This window comes from Haemorhous mexicanus, chromosome 12 (assembly GCF_027477595.1).
Source record: "Haemorhous mexicanus isolate bHaeMex1 chromosome 12, bHaeMex1.pri, whole genome shotgun sequence".
Taxonomy (NCBI): Eukaryota; Metazoa; Chordata; class Aves; order Passeriformes; family Fringillidae; genus Haemorhous; species Haemorhous mexicanus.
In genome coordinates, this window is record NC_082352.1 from 7146515 (window position 1) to 7170277 (window position 23763).

The following is a 23763-nucleotide window of genomic DNA, read 5'->3' on the forward strand; positions in this document are numbered from 1 at the left end:
TCCCAAAGGCAGCTGCAGTGTTTCTGTGCCTGTGTTGGGTCTCCTGGCTTGGAGCCCTCCCAAGCTGCCCTGTGCTGTGCAGGCATGCACTTAATGACACAAATCACTTTGCAATGCAGGGCTTCTGCAGGCTCCATGTGTGATATTGAGCTCTTAGGTGGCATTGACAAGCAGTGTTTGTCTTCTCAGAGATAGAGCTATAACTTCTGCTCGTTGCCTTCACTGTCCTATTGAGGCTTTCATCACTGCTGAATTGGATTGCTGCTGTGAAATCTCCCCTCTTGGAGGTCACTGGGCAGGCAGTTCAGAATACAGAATGTGAAATTTCTTCTGTGTGGGGATGGCCAAGTCAGGTTCAACAAGTACAGTGTTGCACATAGGGAAGGAAGAAAGCTTTTGATTTGTACATTATTTTACATTCTGGCTATGCAGCTTTTCTATCCTCTTATCCTGTGGGAAGGCACTGTCCCTTTTCTTCCCTTACTGTTGCTTAAATGTTCAGGCCCAAGATGGGATTTTAGCTCACTCTCTGTTTACTGCAGCTTATTTGAACCTTTTATTCTAAACAGTCACAAATCTCAGTCCTAGGAACAGGAGCTTAGAGGGGCTGCATTCAGAGTGGACAAAAATGTGTCCAAAACTTGAAATGTTTTGACTCAGAAAAGTGAGAAGCTAGATCAAACTAACCAAATAAACTTAATAAACCAATCTAAGAAAAAGTGATTTTGAGGCAAAAAGACACTTTGTGCTCTGTAATCTGTTTCAGGATTTTGATTTTTTTTTTTCTCCTGTTCTTTTTTTCCCCCCAAACTCTGTTCTTCATGATTTTCTTTTTTTCACCTCTTTTTTTTTTTTTTTTTTTTTAATATGTTTTCTTTTTTTCACTTGCCTATTTATTTAGAATCTCTCTGCTGTGTCTGGTATATTCTCAAGGATTCATTCAGGTAATCCGTGTGGTTTTTCATATTCCAAAATATTTATGTAATTTCTTGGGATTAAACTGCTGATTTATAGTTTGGGATATAAAGTGGAACTCCAAGTACAGGGTTATGAAACATGTCTTGAAAATACATCCATGTTATAAATAATAAAATAGTAGTTTTATGAGAAAGGGTGCTAAAATATTAAATGAGGCTGTCTATTCTTTATCATGACATGTATTTAATGCACTTTTTATTGTCTCCACCACTTTAAAAAAAGCTTACTTCAAACTTGTAATTACAACACAAGACCAGTTTTCGTGTTCTAATTGTAAATTTGGACTCTTTCTTTAGCTCCCACCTATTAATCTTTACACACTGGCTAAAATTTATGCAAAACTTTTGGGAGCCCTAAGATATTGTCAAAGGTTTCAGACAGAGTTCTGTTGCTTCCCCAGAAGTTTGGCATAGAAAGAATGTGAAAGGGTCTGTGCTTTATAATTTGCTTGATGTGTAGGATGCTGTTGGGTTTCAATGCTAGAGAGATTCTTCAGTTCATTGTAAAAAACCTGCTTGTTTGTTTCCAAAGCCCATGGCTGAGGTAAGAGCAAGACTCCTCCAAGCAGAGGGACTTGTGCCCACTGTGACCTGGGGGGGCTCTGGGTGTGGAGGGGTGGGGAGTGGCTGATGTCCACAACCACAGGGACCACAAAGCCAGTGGATGGAGTGGAATCTGACTCTGAGAGATGCTGAAAGAGCAAATCTGAGCTTTGCTGCAGTCAGGCAGGAGATGGGAGCTAAGAATAAAGACTTCTGTGCTCCTTGTAGATAAACAGACCTGCAGCAGAGTGACTCTGTCATCAGAGTGTGCTTCTGAAAGAAAGAGCCTGCTGCAGCTTTAGCTAAGCACTCCAGGAAGGAAAAAAATAAATCACACTTAGAGAAGAAGTGTGTACTCCATGTGTTCAGGGAGTGCCAGGCAGTGCTGGGGCACACAAAGCATTTATTCCTTGGGAGAGCATGATGGCTGTGTGAGGTATTAACCTTTCCTTTAGGGCTTCAGGGGGTCACTGTGTTTGTCAAACACTTCCTCTACTCTTCCTCCTCCCTGGGTGGATGATACTTGTGGCATTCAGCCTTTTGGGGTTTATTTTGGTAACTCTTGATTTCCATAGCAGTGGGTGGAGCTGTTGTTTTTGATAGACATCAGAATACCTGGTGGATCTACCTGAGGGGTTTGGCAGTCTGAGGTAGCTATGTTCCTAAGTGTTGCTGTACTGATGAGTTTGAATAACTTGTTGAGCGCAGCAAACAGATTTGGTCAAATTGACTATCTGTCAGTTTGTTAGAAAATTGGAATATCTGGGTTTGGCATATCTGGGACAAAATTGCTGAAAAGTGCTGGTGAATGCACCAAACCCTTTCTGATTAGAAGCTTGGTTTTCAGGAGTAACAGAAAAAGTCCTCAAAAGGAACAAATTAAAAGCTGCACTTGACCTTAGGACTCTGCTTTAGCTGGAATTAGTACCTGGATTAACTTTTTGCAATGATAGAATGGGGCAAATAAGATTAAAACTTTTTGATGATGAATTGCTTAAAGCTCTGTATGAGTCCCCTCTACTTTCAACATTTGTATTTTTTTGCTATAGAATAAGTTTTTGTATCAGTAGCCTAGAATGTTTAGATCTTCTGTTACTGGACAGTTCTGCCTCAGTCATGCTTTAATTTTATTTTTGTTCAGTGAATAAATTTCCAGAGGTCTAAGTGGACAAAGTTACTTTACTTTTAAAATATGTAAGGTCTTACAGACTTTTAATGAAGGTTTTCTAATTAGTAGAGTGAATTAATTCTATTTTTAAAAATAAGCAATGTGTATATATTTAGTTATGCCATTGAAATCAGTGGGTTTGGTATGAGTGATCCAGGTGTGGGCTGTTTCCTGCTTTGTGTGTTTTAATGGCTCAGGAGGGGCAAAGCACAGAACTGATGCAGAGGTGGAGCCCTGGAGCTTGGATGGCTGCAAATTTGGACCTACAGTGGTATATAATACATGCTAGAGCAATTTTTACCTCACTTAAGGATGTGAAAAAGCCTTGGATCATCCTCCAGAGCAGCCTGGGAAACTGGAATGTAGTCATTGGAGAGAAGCAGCTGAAGAATAGCTGAAAGGAAATATTTGTTTATTTAAAATGAACTCACTGTGAGATATGAATGTTAGTTTGACATGGCAGTGGAATTAAATCCTATAAAAAAGACACAGTTTTTATAGCACTATTGTTTAGCTGACAAAAATGTATTGAGTAGAGTGGACACTGACTCACATTGGCAGGAATCAGCTTTAGGGAATTCTGCTTCACCAAACAGATCTCTTCACTCCTGATGTTTGACAGTGCAGCCATTCAGAGGAACCAAAGATGAGAAATATGAAGAGGGAGGGATACTTTGTAATAACTACCTTCATCTAAAAATGAAATCAGATGTTAATTCTTAGAGAAACATAAAATTCAAAACCACAGAAAGAAGGGAAAAATACAAATGTATTTTTTATGAAGACTTGTGCTAAAACCTTGAGGTCTGCCTTCATTCTAACATCTAAAGGTGAATATGAAATTTGTTGCTAGAAAATTATGTATCATTGTGGAACTCATATAAGATGCACTCAACAGTTAAATGGATTTTTTTATCTGTAATTGTAGAGAAGATTTATATAAATTACCTTATAAAAACATGGTAATAGAGGGAAAGAGTACCAAAAAGTAAAAGCAGAATTGCCAGAAGACTTGAGAAATACTTGAATAGTATGTCAGATGTATTCTGAGTTTGGATTATTCTACATGTGTTTTAAAAAATTCAAGCCTGCATGGCAGCATGTATTGTGTAATTTCTGGTGCTAGAGGGAAGGCTCAAGGAGGAGGGAAATCCACTGGTCTGTATTTGATACAATTGTAATAAAATTACTTTAGAGTTCCTGAATGTTTTTCAGCCTTTGTTTTTCTTTTATAATTTGAGGCATTTTTTTCTCATATCATATTTACTCAGAAAAGATTTTCTCATATCATATTTACTCATATTCACTCTCACCAATTACCTAACAGTAATTGGTGAGAGTGAGTGGGAAGGTTTCTGATAAAATACAGGTGTGACATAGTTGGGTTGTGGACAGTTGTTTTCTGTTCTTCTGCTACAAGAACTGATTGTATGCTGACTTTGGGTTATACTGACTTTGGATTTCCCAACAGGTTGACACAGTTTTGTCATCCTCTCTTCAGTTTGCCATTTCAGCAGTGGTTTCTAGCACTTAGTTTGGTTTTCTAGTAGGAGATAACAATGCTCCCCCTATGCAGCTCGACAGAGGACAGTAGCAAGAGCACCAGAATCAAGTTCCTCTGGATCTTGCAGTAGAACAAGTGATTGCCCTTCTAGTGCCTTCACTAAACAGTTACAGACAGGTTTCCCTGACTGGTTCCCCTCCTGGAGCTGCTGAGGACACTGAGCCTCACAAGTGCCATCATCCCCCCTTTCTGTCCCTTTTTCTGGAGCACGGGCTGGAATGGTTCTTTAGTGAAGAGGGTTTGATTTCTTGCTGCTGAAGGTTCATTCTTTGGTTCATGCCACAGGAACAGCACTGATTTGAAGAGGGGAATATCAATGTTTGAATAACATTTCCCTGCATCTTTATGGATTTATCTATGCAAGAGCCAGGGTTAGAATTGCTACCTGTGGCAGCTGGTTACCTCTGGAATTTGATATGGGTGTGTCTCATCCAACAGCTGACTTTTCTTCCCAGTTCCTTGGGAATCCTGCATGGATTTCCTTTCTAGGTATGGATACTGGACATGTTAGCCACTGAAACAAGAATGGAGCAGCTGCCCTCCAGGCTGCAATGTAACTAAGTTCCAGCAATACATGTAGGGACAAATCCTGTTTATGGTTTGGGTCAGGTTGGGTTTGTTCTTGTGGTTCAGGAGCTGTTTGGTGCTGTTTTGTTCACACTCACTTGATGTGAGTGTGGAAGGAAAGGGAAATCAATACATCCTTGCTGGAACTAGTAGGTAAAAACACGTAGGGATTTTTTTTTGTTTCAGTTGGTTGCATGTTTTTGTTTTTCTTTTATATATTTGAATTTAACCTGTAAGGATGTAAGGCCTTGTTTCTATTGAATTATGTTAAACTACACTGACATGTATATATTTTTTGACTATTGATATTCAAGTTAAGTCAAAAGAAAAAAAAATGGCCTTTAGCCGTATGTACATGTAAAAAAATAGACATATAAAATAAGGCAAGTTTTTCTGGCAAAACTTGACTAGACAGTTAAAATTTGTGTTTGAAATAGTCTCAATCTATTGCATTAGACAGTTGTAGATGCAGATGAGAAGTGATTAGTAGTATAATATTTTAGAGACCTTGGCAGTTTGGCCTTGGTAATCCTGCTGGAATGGCAGTGTCCAGATGTCACAGTGGAATTTGATTTCAGGTTCTCAGCTGGAGCGTGGCTGAGGGATGTCACCCAGGCAGGTGCTGCTGGTGTTGTGTGATGTTTGTTTGGGGTAAGCTGCTCTCTGATCTAGGAGGGTGACATTAAGGTGTCAATAAGGATATGAACTGGCTGCCAGCAGCTCCATCAGTGAGGCTGGAGCTGGGGAGTGGCAGGAGTGGAAGTTGTTGCTGTGATGCCCAGCAGTCAGGTGCTGCAGGGATGCTCTCTCCTGGATGCTTGGCTGCAGCACACGCTGTTACCAGCCTCTTCCAACTTGTATTTAGATTTGTACATACTCTTGATCCACATGGGGTTTTTTGTTTGTTTGTTTTTTCCCCCAGTTTGTCCTGGGGGAATCAGGATAAGCATTGAATCTACTTTTCCCCCCAGTTTTCTTTGTTATGCCATCCTGTTCATTCTCAGGTATGTTTTCATAGGGGAGTTGAAAATGAGCTTCCTGACACATGTATTCTTTACCTAATTCTGAACATGACATAAAAAGGAATCTTTTTCTGCTACAGTAAATATTTTTGTAGTACAGCATGCTTATTTAATGTAAGTAGGTTTCTGAGATACCATGCAAAATGGGACCTGATTTTATTAGAGTAGCCTAAAGAACAGAATAAATCCTTTAAGCCAATTGTATAAAAATGCAAATTTAAGTCAAGCAATTAAAAACAGATAGAAATTAGAGATTTGGATTTTGCAGAGCAAGCTTTCCACAGCCACTGCCAGATTACTGTGCAATTTATCTGGATTCTGTCAGCGATAGTCAGACTAGATTTTGATAAAGAGCAGCAAATCTGTCCCTCCGTAGCTCCTGTGACTTGCCGCAAATTTCATTCAAGTTGAAGCGTCTGTACAATCCCTTGAATAATTTGGAGTTAATCATTTGTACTTCACAGCCTCTGATAGGCCTTAGACTTGGGGGGTGGGAACAGATTTGGCTTTTTAATCGCCTTGTATATTGTGCAGCGTGAGATAAATGACACAGACTGTCTGAAATCTACATTCTTGCTTCTGATGCAAAACTGTAATTAATTTTGTGCACTGTTTCAGAATTGATCCTGGTCACTTGAATTTCTAATTTTTCATTCACTTCAAAGACCTTTTTTTAAGAAGAATGTGCTTAGAGTGTGTGAATGCTCTCTGATGCTAGTGTACTAACTGAGTATTTTACGCCTCTTTTTCAATAAGGTGAAACAGAGGTCAAGACGTGTGGCTCGTGTTTATCTCTGTCCCAGCCTGCTTCAGGATGTATTTTCTGACTTATAGGAAATGCGATCAAACTTAGGAAATTACATCTAAATACTTAGGCTGCAGTGTGTTCACTTCTGTGCCTCGTAGAAATCCAAAAGGCTTCTTTCAGAAATCCTTTTCAGTATAAAACAATTAAGCACAATTTAGGCAATAATTACCCTAATTAACTACACTATAATGTTTGTATTCAAGATTATAGAAACATTGTATCTGTTCTCTGCTGCAATAACAACAAGTCTTCCTAATTTCTCTGTATTGATAGTACTTGTATGTGCTTCTTTGTTTGGTATATTTCACTGTAAAAATATTTGTCAGTGAAAGATTGAACAATATGAATGAATTTGATTATGCTATTGTCAAAAACCCCATGCATCACAATTTCTTGTTTTTAATCACTACTGTAAACCTCACAGCCTGAGGGCATAGTTTTAATTTGGGTGCCTTACTAATGAAAAGAAAAAAATAATTGTTTTGCCTGGATTTAATAATAAGCAATAAAATCAGCCAACCAGATTTTACCTCTGCATTCAATCTCTTTTTTATTATAAAACATTTTTGTCCTTTTTTTTAGATTACAGGCGTAGATACCGAACATTTTACTAATAAATATTTCAGTTTGCTTATGAAGGCTAATGCTGTCATCTGAATATGGAATTATATTTCTTTCATGCTTCATTATCATTTCATGGTAGTAATGACAGTGAGGCGATGGAATATTTACAGGCTTTTCAGAAGACATTTATCCAATACATTTCCCTGAAGGGCACCTAGGCTTAAAGATACATTATCCTTTTATAAAACACTGCCCAGAATCCCAATTTCTGAATCAGCCAATCAGAACTTGTTTTGCAGCAGTTACTGCTAAAACCCTCAAGCCAGTCTCATATTAATCCTGTGAATCTGGTGGTGGGGGGGTGTGGGTGGAGGGCTGGGGAGGGGGGGAAGAGGGAGCACTCACTCCTTAATCATCAGGCTCGGTACTTTAAGTAAAATATGTTATTTCTTCTGTACTCAAACAGTTTTTCAAACCAGTACTTGGAGCATTTCATTGAGATCGGGTGCACTGCAGCAGTGCAGGCTGGTTGTTCAAATTTGGATGAATTTTTAAAATTTAAATTTGTTAGGCTTACATTGCATTAATTTATGAGGTCTTTGTCTGTTGGAGCATTGCCTGAGCAGATTCCTTGGATCTCTGCTCTGGTACTCAAGCACATCACAGGAATCCACCTCAGGTTAAAAGCACTCAGGCATTCATTCCATCTGTTGCTCAGTAGTTTGGGCTTTCTCTCAAAGTGCCCCTGTGCTGTGTGGAAGAAGCAGCACTTATTTGTGTCTAGGTAAGAGATCTTATTTTTAAATAAGAGAAGAAAGCAGAAGTTTTACACTGCTCTGACAGCAGTGTGTCAGTGATCAGTTTTTGGAAGAGGTAATGGAACCAGGATTTGCTGCTGCTGGCCCTCTAAGCTTGCATGTGTCTCTGCTGCATTTGGCAGAGCAGCAGGGAGGTTTCCTTTGAGAGTGCAGAAGGACTCTAGCTGAGGTGCTGCAGAGCTCTGTAGGAGCTGATGGACTCTGTGCCCTTTGTTGAAGAACCTGAGGATCTCTGCTTCATGGCAGTAAGTGATTTAGACATAACATGCACTGCACTGAAATTAATACAGTGGAAAGATCCCTATGCTGGCAGTCCCTGGTGCTCAGCAAGCTCCAAGGTAGCCAAAGGTGATTTTTTTTTTTTTTTATTGAAAGCTGTAGAAAAAAATCTTTATTAGAAAAAAATCCTGTGTAATAACAATGAAGAATTATCTCATCTGAGAGATGCACATCCTGAGCTGCATGCAGCTTACGTTATCCTCCTTAAAGTGTTGATTTTAAATTTCTCTGTCCAGGAGTTCTAACTTACAGCTTCAAAATCCTGAGGTACTTTGAAATGAATGCAATATTTGCCACTAAACCAATTGGCATATACCATCTGTTACCACATGTACGTATCCAAGATACTGCATTTTATCCCCAGAAGGGGTGTAGAAAATGCATGGCTGCCAAGAAAGTTGAGTGGCTGTGGTGAAGGAGTCTGAAGTTACATTTATGCTCTTTGGCAGCCAATCTCAGTGCCTCTGGTAGTCCTGTGAGCAGGCACTACTTCTCCTGTTCTGTCTTTCCTAAAATGCAAGTTTTAAAATTCACATGGGCAAGTCACTTTGGGGCATATTTTTACTGGGCTTGAGACTTGGTTCTCTTCCTGACAACTCGATCTTCATTTTTGCATACAAATTTCTGAGCAAGAGCAACATGAAATAAATACCTGTGTATTTTCTGCTCTAACTGCTTGTTTTGTGCCTGAGAACAGATAATTAGAGATAAATGTGCTCAGATGTGCACCTGCATATCAATTTGGCTGCAAAAATAATTTCTGTTGTTCAGTTCTCAGTGTCTATCAATGTAACAGCCACTACACAAAGAGGACTTCCAGGTCTCAAGCCCCAGTTGTGGTTTAAATAAAAGCAAAATTCTATATACACAGAGTTGAAGCTCTTAAGGTAAGACTCTGACTGGGTTAAAATACATGTATTTGATAAACTGACCACTGATTTGCAAATTACAAGTGATTCTTGTGCTAGCTTGTGCTACAGTTGATATAATGTAGAAGTTTCTTTTCCTTCTGGGGTCACCGAGGATTTTTTTTCTCTCCATTAATATGGGACCAGTCATGCCCAACACTGTTCTGGTAAAATGAGAATTCTCTGAGTCCCTTTTGTTGGCACTGAGCACTTCCACTTGTTTTCACAACATTAGGGAAGAAGATGCCTGACGTGTTTGAGCAGAATTCAGTCTTGGTGGCTGTTAATCTCAATGAAACCACAAAGCTGTTCCACAATACAATTAAATTCCCAGTTAACAATCTCATGTATATCTTCACTAATGCTGTTGTTTCCTCTGTAATCTCCACTGAAATGCTTTAATGATTTCTAATGACTTCTAGATCTAAAGCAAGATTGATCTTGTAGACTGTGCACACTTGTTGATGCTCTGTCTGAAGACTGTAGATACAAACATAATGGTGAGTCACCATTGTGCCCAGGCTGATTGTGTTGGTTTTGAGAATTTCAGTGCTGCTGACATGGCAGTGATAGCAAAGTTGGTGTTTTGCATATCTGTCTTTGTCTGGAATGCCTGTGGCTGCAGTGGTTTGAGCTATCCACCTTTTGCTGCTGAATAGCAGCTCTAGAGAGCAGTGGCTGTGCTGCTGTATATCAGCATTGGCAGGAAACTGCTGGAGGGGTTTGGAGCAGTGTCTGAGCAGAATGTGCCAATATGATTGTGGAATATGGATTTGTTATGCTCATCCTGGCTGGAGAGAAATGTGTAGCTCAGTAGGAGTGGCAAATGGAAGGAACTGGGCTGGTCTTGAAAACCCAACTTCTACTTCAAGCCCCTGCCCTTCTCACAAACCCAAAGCTGAAATTATTGGGCTTAATCTCAGTGCTCAGATTCAGGGTTTTGGGAGGTGCAGAAAAAACAGATTTCTGTGTACAATCTTCTTCATAAATAGCCTCATCTTTTATCCCTGTTGGTTAGCCTCTCCCCTCAATCTGCAGACATGTCTGTCCTTGAAGATGAGATGCTTGGAGATTAGATACTCTGGCTGCATGCAGATCCTGAGCTGCTCTAGTGGGAAGGATAGGTCTGCATGACAATTGCTCAATATATTAGATACATATAGGGTTCACTTAGTGTCAATATTTCTGAGAATTAATATTTGGAAGCATCAGCATGAGCTATTTGTAAGATCTTTCAGAAAAAGCCTTTCCTGCTTATGATTTACTTTGAAGAATAACACTCTCCTTCCAGAACTTGTTTCAGTAGGTTGGCTTTAAGAGCATCAAAGGAATGAGGCCTCTCTAAAGTGAATGCTAAACTGAAGATATATTTGATTACAAAGGAGATTGTGCATAACAGTAATTTGTATCTCTAAATAACCTCTCATGCAGTAGATTTACAGTTGGGATGTGTGAGGGGGTGTGCCTCATGCTGCAGGATCATAAAGCTTGTAGATAAAATGCCAGATATTACTGGAGCATGCCTTTCACCCCTGTGAGTGCCAGGTATCTTATCCTACAATAAAGCACTTAAACATTTTTTTTTTAATTTTTTTTTTTAAATTTGTTTGGTTTTGCTTTGGGTTTTTTTTAAGTAAAAAGAGCCCCCACTGAAATCACAACCAAATTAGTCAGCCAGAGCGAATGCATTTAAATTTAAACCATCTGGCTGAAACAATGTTTAAAGAAAAAGTTTTTCTTATAACAAAATTTTACAATTGCAACTTAGTTCTTCCTGAATAAGGTAAAGATATCAAATAAAATCCAGTAATCCAAACTACTTTCAGGTGTAGGTGAAAAAATGTTGCATTGCCATTAGCACAAAATTGTTCCAACACATTGATTACTTGCCCAGATCTTTAGAGAGCCATGCAAAGAGAGGGAAAAAAATAGTAACTGTTATGGTGTTTTCAGCAGGAATACCTGTTGTGGGCTGTGAAAGATATCACTCCATGCCTGCTGGATGCTATGGAATGTAACTTGTTTTGGTGTCACTACTCTGGCATAGCCTGTGTCCAGTTCTGGGGTTGCTGCACTCCCTCCCTCCCTCTGGATGAGCCCATTAGTAGGCATTGACTGCCCACTGTAATCTTGATTTCCTTTCTAGTTGCTGATAATAAGAAAAATGTTATAATTACACTAGACAGGTCTCTGAAATTGTGATTATCTAAGTAATAATCTTGCAGCACAGGCTTTCTTTGTTTTTAGGAGCCAAAGACTACTTTTCACCTTGTGATTAACCAGGAAAAGGGGGTAACATCAAGCAAATGCACATCCTGTCCCCATCCCTTAAGCCTCCTGCTAAATCCTAAGCAGCTGTGTATGGCTGTTATTACTCAAGAGAATTTGAACTCATAATATTTGAGAAGAAAAAAAGGACTCAGAGTTGCTCACCAATCCAGAATGAAACATTTCCTGTCTGCGAGAGTTGCCCCGATAGAGAATAAATCAGTAAATCATTGCCCATGTTGTGTCCCCCCCCAAGTGTGCATCACTGTGCAGTGGTTTAAGGCAAACACAACCCCTTGTACACTCATTGTCCCTGGAATCTGATACAGCACTTGCTTTAAAATCCACTTTGATCAGTGAGCATTAAGCAAAGTGTCAACAAAAGGTCATTTGGCCTCAGGGAGGAAATGGAAAATTTTATGTACAGAACACATTGCAGTGAGTACAGGGTCATTATAACTATGAGAGGAGCTGTTGTGGTTTTTGCTTTTTTTTTTTTTTTTTTTTGGCTTGGCTACTATATGACTTTGAACTTGGCTCAGAAGCACTGGCTGCTGAAGCAAGAACTCCTCCCTCCAGTGATCACATGAGCCCCTGTGAATTCCTGACAGGGCCAGTAAAGAGCCCTGTCCCACAGCAGATATCATATTTTGACATAGGACTTCAATTGCAGAATGTTGATGACCAGTGCAAATGTATTGATTTGAGTTTTTTCTCCCCCCTCAACAGACCAAAGTGTTGTTTGCAGTTAGAGGAGGAGGAGAAAGCTAGTGAAACAGAGTTGAATCTACTTCTTAGAAGCCTGGGTTATCAAACTCATTAATCTACATGTCAAGAGGCTAGGAATGAATAATTGTGTGTAGAATTTATCTGCCAACATGATAGCTACTTTTCAGCTCTCTCTTCAGAGCTCTTTCATTGTGCTTGGCTTTATTATATGCTTTGTCTTTTCTATTTCTAGTCTGTTGGGGAGGTATAGAAATATGTACCTCAGCACTACAGAGGACAGTTGCTTTGAAACATGGCACTGGTTAGTTTTTTGCATGCACATTTTTTCTTACCTAGGTGTTTAAGCATCAGGGTAGCTTGCAAAATTTACTCTTTGTTCACGTATAAATTCTTAGCATTATGAACAAAAAGAAAACAAAAATCACCTTAAAGGTAACATCTTAATGCTGTTTTTAACAGCTTTGTGGTCAATACTGGCTGCTTTATTAGAATAGTGTTTTTGTTAGTAAAGCTTATAAGTGATGAGAATTCAGAGCATTTTAGAAAAATGGTGTTTCAGGAATCTCAGTAGTGTCAAGGTGTTCTCTTGATTATTTGCTGAGTGGGTGTTCATTGCCATAAAGAAATCCAAAAACCCAAAACAAAAGCTGGTGTGGAGAGGGTGGTAGAAGGCAGCTTTGGTAGGGATGTGATGTTAATTTGAGTTCAGAATAGAACTTTCTTTCTGAAAGAACACTGTGCCAGTTCTGATCTCGAGCTTATTTTATGCCAGTTTGGCAGTACAGTAGATAAAGCACTTTCTCCAGGACTTCCTATTTTATTTATACCAAATCTGCATGCCTTGGTCTTGCTTACTGTGGGTGTTTTCAAGACAAAATGTTCACGTAATTCTGCTGCCAAAATTTAATTTCAGATCTGTGATATCTGGGAGCTGCTGCACTTGATTCTTGGGAAATTCCTGGGGGTGTGTGGTGTGTGTTATTTTTGCTTGTTTCTTCTTTACTAGGGCAAATGATGTATCAGAATTTTGTCAGCAATCAAAACCATTAGGCCAGACTAGTTTGTGTCTGCTGATACCCAGGAATTCACAGGGAGAAGTAATAATTATTGGTACTCCTAGCAAAGATTATATCTGCTGCTAATCTCTTGCCTGAGCTCTCTCTGAGGCACCTGTCCTGTTTCCTGGCATGGCCAAAATGCTTCCCAGAGATATTACCCAGGTGTGGCATTTTTTTTCCTTTTACCCAGGAATTTGTGTGGCCCTGGTAGCAAAAGTCAGTGTTTGGCCCTTGTTACACTGGTGTTACCCCACTGCAGAGTGACCAGAGAGAGGTAAATAGTGCATTTTTAAAGGGTCATGAACAATGCCTTCTCATATTTTCACTGGACCATTGGATGAAATGAAAATGGGGAATGAGAGAGGGAGGGAGCTTTCTGTTCAGTGTGTGTAGGGGTGAGCCAGAAGACTGTTTATTGTAACAGGATGAAGGTACTGCAAGTCTAAGTGGTTTCAACGATGTTTCCTTCATCCCAGGAGCATCTGAACCCAGCTTCTGCCTTGTCAGCCACATTTATGATGTGTTCATAATTAAATGTCCACGAAGCTCACAGCATGCTGACCACAGAGGGGCCATAAGCAGTAAAGATAAATGAGAGAGAGAGATGTAATATTGCTTCACTTGTGGGTTTAGTCTGATGTTAAAGATTGTCAGTGATAATTATTAATATGTGACCTGGTTGAGTCTTTATGTGAACAATCACAATTTTAATAATGTGGTAAACTCTGCTCTCTCTATGTAATCTCATTCTATACTTGACTGTTTTAAAATTAATTCTAGAATTTCAGAAAAATTTTCACTAGTTGAAAAATAATATGGGAGTCTCTTAATGTGAACATGCTGCTACTGACATTTTTATTTAAAGCTGAAGTAGGACTAAAATTTGAAAAAAATTGAAAAGGAAAGCTATAGTGTAAGCTGTGGAAATCTAATCTGGTCAATTGTCACCTCAAACGAGTCTTTGGCATCCTTCTTTGTTAATACCAGTAAAAACCACCTGGATGTGCTGTATATGGCATTATAATCCCATATCTGTTTTCAGCTGAATTTCCAGTTTACTGCAGTGGGTCCACTCACCTGATTGTTACCAAAAATAGCTGTTCTGTGCAACTGCAAAACATGTTTTGTTGTTGCATCTGATGTTTAAGACTTGCCACTTACCTCCTTTTGCTTATATCTCTCAATTGTATTTATTAACAATTGAGCAGGAGATATATTCCAGTTTAGAAAATCAAAATAACATAGAATATCATAAATTTGTAAAGCAATGTTGCCCTGTGACTGGCAGACTGCTCAAAACTGCCCAATGAATATTTAAAATGTATTATCTCTTAGGTTTTCAAAATGTGATTGCAGGAGGAGTGCTGTTGTTTAGTTATATCAGGAATTAATGCTCCAACACAAAATTATTTTTGAAAAAGTGAACATACAAAGGCAACAAGTTACTGTAGGTAATGCTGTTTTGTTGTTTGAAATTTGGAGCTGTAGGAGTGCCAGATATTTACAGTGGTGCATCTGAATTTAATTTCTTTTTCTCCATCATTATAGAAGTGGAATGAAGAAATGTGAACTGCAGAAATCAGGTATTAAAATGTGTTTCAGAGCCAGTTAATTTGTTATTTGAAGACAAATAATTTAGCAAATTTTCACACAAAGGGTAATTTAATTTCCTACCAAGAAATAAATGTTATTTTGGAGTGTTTATTTTTCAAGGCTGTTTTACAGCTGGAATTCCCATTTCCTTGGCAGTAATTTCACATACAGGGCAGCTGCAGTTCCTGGTTAGTGTTTACCTGGTTACCAATTACCCCCAGAGCTCCAGAAATTCAGGATCCGATTCTGACACTTTCACAAATAATTTGTGAAAGTCTGAATAATTTTTGAATGTCTTTTCTGAAAGGTGGATTGTTCACCTGAGGGATGGTGGCTGTTAGTAGGTGGAACCAGATGAAGCATTTGGTGTGTTCCAGCATGGTGTTACTGAGGAATTTCATGGGTTTATTTGTGAAGTAAGATATTACTGTAGCCCTAGTTAAAGTAGGAGAAACGGTTTCAGAATTTTTTTATTTTTATTTGGGAAGAAAGGTGAAAATTCTGTTTCTCTGAAATGACTGCTGGGTTTAGTGTGAGCACAAAATCCTGCCAAACCATTTTCCTGTGCTATTCCAGGTGCTTGGGCAGGAGCAGCCCTGCTGTTGTACTGTGTATTGAAAGGTGGCTCGATTGTCTGTGCTCAAGAAGGTTCAGTTTATTCCTGAATCCAACCATTTCTTTAACTCACCCGTGTATGCAAACTATTAATGATACTTAAGTGATGTGTACATCACAATGGATGGTACTTTTATGATGTTAATAAAAGTAATTATATGCACCAATATGGTAAAGGAAAAAGAGTAAAATTCAAGGAAATGTTTATTAAATGCAATCATTTATTGGAAACAAATGCTGTAGTGTTGTCTTTGTTTGGTTGATCAGCCCAAGCATTTTATCAAAGTTTGCCTGTCAGGCTTGCATGTCTGTGCCAGCCTAATTGACACTAATAGACTTGAAAAGAGGAGGAGTAAACTTAGAACATAATGCACATATAAAGATCCAGAGAATTGGTAACTAGTTATAAATGCATCAAAGTGCTTTCAAATGAAAAGCTTAAACAAAGGAATAACATTTGGATAATAAAGAAGTCCATTACGCTTAAATGGCTATGAACAGGTAAAAAAAAAAAAAAAGAGGTGTTCTGTCAAATCAATACTTGTAGGGCAAAATTAATCACACGTTTGACAAGACATGATTCTGTGTTATTTCCACCTACTGTATCTGATTCCATCTGAACATCCATTATTAATAAAATAGTCTCTCTCAAGAAATTCATTATCCTAGAATAAATACTTTAATTTTTTTTTTGCTAAAATGTAGATTTGAAATATTGTTGCCCAATTCATTCAGCGCAGATATTTCTTGTGACTATTTTCCTGCATCTCACTTCAATAATTGTATCTTTCTCCCATTAGCTCTGCTCACATTCCACTTATCTTTTTCTTATTTTACACATGACTCAAACTGGGAAACTGTGGCCTACATACAAAATGTCACTCAAGATCATAGAGGCTGAGCACTCTTGAGTTTAGTAGTGTGTAATATCAATCTGTTTTCTACAGATTCATTTCTTCATTTGTTTATTTTTTTTTCCTAAATAAGGATCACAATAGTTGATTATTGCTTTGGAATTCTACAAATAGGGACTTTATGTAAAATGCTGTTAATGTTGTAAGTGGTGAGAACTCTGGCTGGTGAGGGGACACAAAATGTAAAGTTCCAGTCTGGTTCTTGCTGAAGTAAATGAGAAAAAATATTGAGGGGAGACAACAGTCACAACTACTGGGATTAGGATGTTCAAGTTTTGTGAGTGAGACCAGGATTGATGGATTTGAGTTGATCTCCCAAAGGTAGGGATGGTAATCTCTAAACTACATTGCAATGTTGCATTTTAAACCTGTGTAGGGAAGTCTTTTTGTTTAGTAACTTTTTATTTTATATCTGTTTTCCATAAACTTTTGAATCATTTTTATAACAGCAGATTGAGATAACCTGCATTTGTCTTGCAGCTGAAGATTTGAAAATAAATTGCAAAGCTCCAACATTAGGTCAACACAACTATGGAATTTTTAGCTGTTCTCTTGTGTATAACTTTTAAAACATGAAAAGAACTTGAAAGAACACAAACATTTAGTGCTTACTTCTGAGAAGTAAGTTATTTAAAATACAGTCATTCCATAGCTTTTGAAATCAAAATTATTGGAATCCATTATTCAAATATGAAAGTTAATTGGACCATAGCTACATCAGTGGATTGCTACTCTTCCATTTTTTTGACTATTTGGGTAATAAAGTCTAATGACATAATGGAACTACACTTTCCTTGAAACATATTAAGTTCTCATTGACAAACTTTAGAAGGAAAATGTGAGTGTTAAACTCCATTCCTTTTGTAGTAGACATTTGCAGTTACTTTTACATTATTTTATAATGTTGACAATTTTATGCTAGATAGTCAGAATTCATTGAAATAATAGACCATTGTTCATAAGCCACATTTGCCTATGTGTTAGATAATGAAATATGATAATATGCTTTGCAAGGCTGCAATATAATAAAAGAGTTCAAATTTGCCATATAAATGTAAAGGAGTAAATAAAATCACTGCAGATGATGCACATTTTGTTCCCAGTGCACATTATAGACAATAAGCCAAGTGTTCATGGTGAAAGATATGCAAAGTGTCCAACTGACTTAGGAAGTTTTACTGGCTTTTAAAACTGGCCTCAGTTGGCCAATTTGGCTGGCCAAACTTAAATGTGATGGCTCTTAAATTCAGACTGATATAGGTACATGTGCCATGGACTATCAACATTTAACTATCAAAATTGTTGGCCAACCAGGTGCTACTAAAAAGAAAAGCCCTCCTCTCTACTAGTGTGGCTATCTGATAGTTCTCTGTATGAAATCTTGAGGGCAAAAGGCTGAAATTATGGCCTTGTTGAAGTTAATGACATCTTCCTGACTCAGGTCAGGATGTAATATAGGACCAACCTGAACTGCAATTTAAATTGGAACAGTTGGTATCAAAATCAATAATTAAATGTACTTGGAAAAGAAAAAGCCCCAGACTAGCAGGTGTGAGCTGTCAGGAGGAGATGGCCACAGTGGCTGCAGTGAAGAAGTGAGTGGAAATCAGTTTGGAGTGCCTTAGAGCCCTTGATCCCCTATGGCACCAAAAATGTGTGGGGTGTACAGGCAGTTGTGTTTCCTAGCTCTGAGGAAGTGGAGGTTGGCTATTGGCTTTTAGAAAGAAAGAGGTTTTTGGATTCTAACTGCTTTCAGCCTCTGAGTGTTGGCTTGAGGAAATTTATTAGAGGAAGAAATGCCTTAAGCACTTTGATTATACTAACTTTAGACAGACCCATTTGCCTGTGTATTGTTATCTAATATTTTTCCCCTCCTATTTTAATATTCATAAAGTAGCTTTCTTTTTATTTTCTTTATGGCACTGTGTAGCCTGCCACTTAGTCAAATTGCAGAGATGGTCCAGTTGTAACACGTGCCAATTCTATAGACCTGTGAGTGTAGATGAAAGACATAAAATGTTTATTTTTAAGTAAATCTTTCTTGCTGTCCATATGTAGTTCTTGGACCAACTGCATGGAAATGCTTGTATGGCAAAGGATACTCTTTCATCAAATTTTGGACCACATTCAGTAAAAGCAGAGGGGAGCTGTTCTGTGATGAGGTGAAGATGTTCACCTCCTTTTTTTCATGAGTTGTGAAAATGTCAGAATCATTTAGAATCCTTGAGCTGCTGAGTAAACCCAAGTTCTTGACAAAGAACCAGACATTTAAAGGTGGGGTGGCCTTTGGGGCTCTCTGAGTAATTGAGTGCTGGTTGCTTGAGCCTCTCACCTAATCAGCCACGTGTTCTTTGGAAGCCTGAGAAGCATTGACTAAATTAACCTGACTTTTGTGTACATTGGGCAGAGGAAAACACCACGGGCTGCTGGGTTGGAAGTGGTAGAATCCTCATAAAAGGGAGTGATGTGTTCTTGGTGGCTGCCACTGCCCTTGGGATCCGGTGCGTTCTGAACAGATGGTTCTTAGCATTGGGTGCACATAAATGGCACCTTCCCAAAGTCCAAAATAAGGTAGATCTGGAGCAAAGTGTGATGGGAGATTTGGGTAACTCATTTTATCCAGCCAGACAGGGGTATTTTTCTTGCATTTTTAATACATTCATCAGAAGCCTTGATGTTGAATAATGGAATGAATTTGAAAAAAAACCTCATGCCCAGGTGTTTTTTGAGTATTCAGTTTTTTTCATTTCTAAGAACTGCACACATTGTGTGACCTCGTGCAGAACTGATCAGAAATGAAGATTAACTATATTTTTAACATAAAAAGTGAACTAAAATTGAGACTAATGTAAGAAGTTTGGATTTATAAACTGTATCTCCTATAAGTTGCGTGGTTGGAAAGAAGGATTAAGTAGCTTTTTGTTTAGGTTTTTGATGGCTTTTGATCTCATCAGAATTGTGATATATTCATTGTCTTTGCCTCATCTTGAATGAGAACGCTCTACAAAACTTGTGGTTCTTATTGTCCTATTTTAAGCTTGCAAATTATGGCAAAGAGTTTGATTTGGGTGCTCTAATTGTGTTCCTGTTTTGTTCTAGTGACATAATAGAAGCAGATGTTGGGTTAAATGTAACTTTTCCCTTTCAGTACAAGGTTTTCTCTGTGCCTGCTCATCACGAGGGGTGCAGCAAATAACTCTTCTGTAGTTGGAATTTGATTAATATGGTGGTCATGCCCACTTGTCCCCCTGCTTGAGTGTGTGTGCTGTCATTATAAAAGGAACTATAAATGGCATTGATCACAGCTGAAAACGTGGCTCCTCCTGGTGCTGCTCTGAATGGCAGTTGTAGAATGCTGTCTGTGGGGAAAGCTGCTGATTCTTGATTCATAAAGCTATTTTTCTTTGTTAGAGATAAGAAGAACTCAAAGTGGAAACGGAACTAGTGCTAGAAAATGCCAAGGGAGTTTCTTGGTTCAGCTATTGGGAAGCTGACAGTTAAATATACTCTTGTCCTTTTCACTAAGTGTTATTATTACCTCTCTGTGCTCTGATGATTTCTGGAGCTACCAATGTGCTGCTAGGGTTGAAGCTGAGAACTATTATAAATTCTAACTCCAAAATGTAATTTAATTTATTCATCAGAACAGATATTTCTTACTCGTTCTGCCACAAATGTTGAAGATTTGTGCCAAGTTTTGTTGCTTTGATCTTAAAATGATAAATAAAGAGGATATTGGTTTAGGTAATAAGAGTTGAAAGCTGATTTTATTTCTTTAGTGATTACATTTACCTTTTTCATTAAAAATTTGGCTTTGATATTGCAAGGAGCAGTTTTATTCCTGTAGGATACCTCACTTCTTTTTCTAGTGTCCTGTTTAAGTTCTATCAACCTGCCAGTTTCCCTGGATCTGGGAATGCAGCTGAGAAATGAGAAAAGAAATATCACTGTTCTGTCAAGCATGACATAACTCCAACTTATTTGACTGAGACATGTGATGCATTAAATTCCTCCAGAAGAAGAGTTTCTCACTTTCAATAAACATTAAACCCAATTTTGGTTTCGTTCGTGGCCTGTGTGAGCAGACCTTTGTATCCTGATTTTTCCTGCTGTGAGTTTGCAGTTCTCCATTCTGAAATGGAAGGATTGAATGTGATTTATTTCATGGGGATGTTTTATGCTTGCAAGAGATGAGCAGATGTTTAGAAAACAAAGCTACTAGTCACTAGTTTTGTTACAGCTACCCTAGTAATCAATTGTATGAATTTTACAGCAGAGCTGCATTGGAGTGAATGTTTCAGAGGCATTTCAATCAAAAGCAGTGCCATTCTGAGCTGGAAGCATAGGCTTAGATTTATTTTTCTAGCAGTGCAATCCTCAAAGATTATACTTCATGCACCATTTTCATGCATGTCAACAACATCCCTTACCAAATACGAAGATGAGCGTTATTTCATGGAGGTGGCACAAAGTAATACAATAAAATGGATTTATTTCGTCTTAATTTATTTAAAATGTGCATAGACTGAACTGAAGTAAAATCTGTGAGATGAAATATCTTGTTCACATGAATACATTGGGGGGAAAAAAAATCAGCATTGTTTTAACTTTGACAAGAGAAGGGGAGCGTGTGTCCTGCTTTTACAGGCATGGTTGGATATTGTTCTGGTGATAGGTTTCACAGTGTTTGCAGAGAGATTTAATTTTCCAGTGTCCAAAAGTACATTCCCACTGTAGCCTGAGCTGTCCTGTAAGCCCTGCTTGGCAATACTCCCCTGTTCTAAGTCAGGACTTCTGCTGTTTCCCTGGCTGTGCTGCTGGTTTGAGGCAGCACATTAAGACACAACCTCTGATAATTAAGATTAAAGACAAAGCTTTCTCTTTAATATCACTAGCACTAAGCACAGTTCTGAGTATAGAGCTGGACTGACCCAGTAGAACCAAATATATCTAAGCTATGATTAATCTCTGCTTAAAAACTGAGCAGTCTGACAGCACAGTAAGGCTTAAGTAGATAAAAAGCATGGGTATAGTCATATATCCAAAAAAGTAATGTAACTTTTGTCTTCTGGGGAGTGACTTCTTACACAGGGTGGGCTGTGTTCCCTAGAGTGTACCTGACCAGACCTTAGCTGAAATTTCTCTACAGCTGGTTCTCTGCATTCACTTTGAGGTGTTCTTAGTTTGTACTTTAGCAAATGCATCATCCCTCTGTCTCCTCACTTAGAGCTTTTCCATCTTCTGTTTCCTATTTCAGCATATAGGTGAATTAAAAGCTAGGCTGTTCAAATGAGTGCTTTGTAGCTGGCTTTTCAAATGCCATCACTTTTTTATTTGGAAATTTATACTACTATTCTGATAAAGATATCACTGATATTTTTAACTGTCATGATACTAAATATAAAAAAAAAAAACAAAGAAAAACTTCAAATTATTGCATTGCAAGAATTTGGTTACAAGGAAGTTACTCTGGTGATATCCCATGGTTGGGAGGAAGCACTGATACTTTATATTTTGTATTAAAAATAGTATTTAAACACCACTTTTCATAGATGAGCACAGCAGTGATGTTTTTCAGATAATAGCTTTGGGTTTGTGTTAGTCAGAGTTAGGCTGAAAAGCTTCAGTGCCCCCAGAAGCAAACATAAACTGTTTATTTCTACCAGAGGTAAGTATAGACTTTGCCTCTGTCAGCCAGATCTTTCTGAGGAATGTCATCAGTCTCCAGAGGCTTTTATGGATCTGAAATTACTTGAATTGTGCTTGAGTGCATTAAAGGGGCTTTAAAAGACAAGAGCTTTAGGTGGGAGGTTTATCTGCTTGCAGTGGTACAGCAGCGAGCTGCTCTTTGTGATTGCAGACTGCAAGGGGATGGTCACAGTGTCAGCTGATGTGGGAGTGGCACTGAAATAGGCATTAACAGGGGGGAAAAAGGCAGAATTATAGAATCAGAGTGTTAAAGGTTGAAAGGGACCTTAGAGATCACCAAGTCCCAGCTCCCTGCCACAAACAGAGACCTCTCCCCTTGACCAGGTTTCTCAGAGCCCTGTCCAGCCTGGCCTTGGACACTTCCAGGGATGGGGCAGCCACAGCTTCTCTGAGGGGTGAGCAGAGGGTGAAAACTGCATCAGTGCAGCTCACCAATGTCCAAGAACCACAAGCAAAGAGGATGTGAAAGTTGAGGGCACAATTTGAGAGTAAAATCATCAAACCTCTCTAGCCTTAGGATGGCTGCCAGACAAGATGTGCATTTAGCAATACACAATCACTCCCAAATTTGAAAAGCAACTTTTAAAATTTCCCCTGCAAATGCTGTGTTTAGTGTCCTAAATAATAATGGGTGGCACCAGGATGAGATTATCTCTCTTCATCTGAAGTAAACACAGAGTTCAGCAAGGTTTTTAGTGCTTGGATTGAAAGCCAGGATTGAATGTCTGTAAATGAGGACAAATATTCAGTAATTTGTTCTGAACTTAGTTCCATGGCTTCTGAATGTGATTTTGTTCTGATGGTTCTGTAGCCTTGTGCATCTGGTAAGGTATTGATGGGAAACATGAAAGCACAGGGGACAAGGATAAAGCAGTCAGGAAAATGCTGCTTCTGGAGCCCTGTGCTCTTTAGAGTGGTCTGATCTTCAGAAGGCCATGTAGAGGCTACTCTTGAGATACCTTGGATCAGTGATGTGGGTAAAACTCAGGTCTGACATGAAGGAGAGTGGTAAAATAATGACATTGTGCCAGACTGAGCAAACAGGAGCTGGGCATTGTTTGTGAGAAGCTACAAAATTCCAGTTGGAGTGCAACACGTGGAGCAGCAAGGAATTCTGTGGTTATCCTGGATCTAAGGGGGGCTCAGCTGGGAGGACTGAGCACTGGGAGGATGCTTGCAATGCTTTGCAAGGGTTCTGAAGCCCTGTGTCCTGCCTGGGCATGGACAGAGACATTCAATGCCCAGGGCTTTTCTTTGTAGCACAAAGATGGATTGATGTTGGTAAAATTGCTTTAGCTGGTTTAAAATGTTTCAAGCCCCTCTCTGCCCTGGGCTCAGGGAGTTTTCTGGGGTTGGGGGGAGGAGGAATGGGAAATGGTCAGGGAGTTCAAAGCCAGTGATTTGTACAACTTGCGATTCCCTTGCTCCTGGGGAGGGCTCTGAGGTGAGGTTACAGCAGCCTAACTGGAAACAAAAGCAGGAGAGAGGTGTTCTGTTATGGACTTGCTGACCTGGAAGCAGGGAGACAGCAGCAAACAGCAGGAAATAGTGTAAGGCCTCACAGGATTTCTCATCAGGTGCTTTTGATCTGGGTGATTTCTCAAGAGGAATTTACACTTTTGGCCAAACCTGCTAGTTCTGGAAAGATGCAAATGCCTC